The sequence below is a fragment of the Oncorhynchus keta genome, chromosome 20, assembly GCF_023373465.1.
Source record: "Oncorhynchus keta strain PuntledgeMale-10-30-2019 chromosome 20, Oket_V2, whole genome shotgun sequence".
NCBI lineage: Eukaryota > Metazoa > Chordata > Actinopteri > Salmoniformes > Salmonidae > Oncorhynchus > Oncorhynchus keta.
Genome location: NC_068440.1, coordinates 39114961 through 39117460, shown reverse-complemented (window position 1 = coordinate 39117460; position 2500 = coordinate 39114961).

Here is a 2500-nt window from a genome sequence, read left to right as displayed (position 1 = left end):
ACAGCTCATACCAGTCCTGTTTGGGTCAGCACCAGAGTGATACATACAGCTCAGAACAGTCCTGTTTGGGTCAGCACCAGAGTGATACATACAGGTCAGAACAGTCCTGTTTGGGTCAGCACCAGAGTGATACATACAGGTCAGAACAGTCCTGTTTGGGTCAGCACCAGAGTGATACATACAGCTCATACCAGTCCTGTTTGGGTCAGCACCAGAGTGATACATACAGGTCAGAACAGTCCTGTTTGGGTCAGCACCAGAGTGATACATACAGGTCAGAACAGTCCTGTTTGGGTCAGCACCAGAGTGATACATACAGCTCATACCAGTCCTGTTTGGGTCAGCACCAGAGTGATACATACAGGTCAGAACAGTCCTGTTTGGGTCAGCACCAGAGTGATACATACAGGTCAGAACAGTCCTGTTTGGGTCAGCACCACTCTTCATATTTTCAACATGGTCGTGGCTGCGTTACGTTTCTGTATTTAATGTACAATAAACATTTCTAAAAAAAATGGTTTTCACTTGATCTTTATGGGTATTGTGTGTCGATGGGTAAGAAATAAGTGATTGAATCCATTTTGAATTCAGGCTGTAACACAGCAAAATGTGGAATAAGTCAAGGGGTGTGAATACTTTCTGAAGGCGCTGTACACCGACTAAGCATTAGGGGAAGGGATTTCTTCCCGTCGGCCTAACCGTGACCTCACATAACATCTCATTATGTATTAGACGGACATGACACACTCATACCACTGTGCTCTCTCTATCTCTCTCTGTGTCTAGTCTCTCTCGCTGTCTCTCTCTGTCTCTATCTCGCTGTCTTACGGTCTCTCTCGCTTGCTGTCTCTGTCTCTCTCGCTGTCTCTCTCTCCGTCTCTCTTGCTGTCTTGCGGTCTCTCTCTCGCTGTCTCTCTCTGTCTCTCTATCTCGCTGTCTCGCTGTCTCTCTCGCTTGCTGTCTGTCTCTCTCGCTGTCTTTTTGTCTCTCTCTCTCTCTCTCTCTCTCTCTCTCTCTCTCTCTCTCTCTCTGTCTAGTCTCTCTTGCTGTCTCGCTGTCTCTCTCTCGCTGTCTCTCTCTGTCTCTATCTCGCTGTCTCACTGTCTCTCTCGCTTGCTGTCTGTCTCTCTCTCTTTCTGTCTCTATCTCTGTCTAGTCTCTCTTGCTGTCTCACGGTCTCTCTCGCTTTTTGTCTCTCTCTGTCTCTATCTCGCTGTCTCACGGTCTCTCTCGCACTTTGTCTGTCTCTCTCAATCTATTCATCCACCTCTTTCTCTGCATTTGTCTCTGTCTCTCTCGCTGTCTCTCTCTGTCTCTATCTCGCTGTCTCACGGTCTCTGTCGCTTGCTGTCTCTGTCTCTCTCGCTGTCTTTTTGTCTCTCTCTCGCTCACTCTCTCTCTGTGTGTCCCTCTCTCTGAATCTCTCTCTCGCACTTTCGCTCTGTCTCTCTCAATCTATTCATCCACCTCCTCTTTCTCAATTTTTTGGGTTTCATTTCCACCTCTTACTCCTTATTTTTCCCCTATTTAAACTGACCGCACTTTATGTAACAGTCTGGTTTCCAGTGTTGACAGCTTTGCGCCCGCCTCTGAACTCTGTCCCACCTGAAACCACATGTTCCATTACTTTCAGTTCCTCCTAGAAACAGCACAGCAAATATTTACCAAGTCAAAACTAGGCCACAGTCCTACCCATAAGCCTAAACCCTTTACCCAATAAACACAGGACAGGCATGCTCATTTGCATACAATATGCATAAAGTCCCCTGTGCCTTTTTGGAATGTCAAGAGGCCAAATTAACCATTTTTTTTTGCATATCTAATTTGCATATTAGTGATTTAACGAGGGATACTTAGCCGAATGACCCTTACGAACTGGTTTACTGTGCCACAGAGAAGGCAGATAGCGTGAGAGGTTAATTTCATTAAGGAAACATCAGTTTAGGAGGGAGATCTCAGACAGGATTATTAAAAGGGTGACGCAAGCTGTTCTCAATCAAGATGTTTTTGTGTGTCTGTGTGTGTCTGTGTGTGTGTCTGTGTGTGTGTTTTTACATGTGTGTGTGTGTGTGTTTTTCTGTGTGTGTGTCTGTGTGTGTCATGTGTGTGTGTTTTACATGTGTGTGTGTGTGTGTGTCTGTGTGTTTGTGTGTGTGTCATGTGTGTGTGTGTGTGTGTGTGTGTGTGTGTGTGTGTGTGTGTTTTTTGTGTGTGTGTGTTTTTACATGTGTGTGTGTTTTTTACATGTGTGTGTGTGTGTGTGTTTGTGTGTGTGTGTGTGTGTGTGTGTGTGTGTGTGTGTGTTTGTGTGTGTGTGTGTGTGTGTGTGTGTGTTTGCATGTGTGTGTGTGTGTGTTGTGTGTGTGTGTGTGTGAGTTTGTGTGTGTGTGTGTGTTTGCATGTGTGTGTGTGTGTGTTGTTTACATGCATGTGTGTGTGTTTTTGCGTGTGTGTGTGTGTTTGCATGTGTGTGTGTGTGTTTGCATGTGTGTGTGTTTGC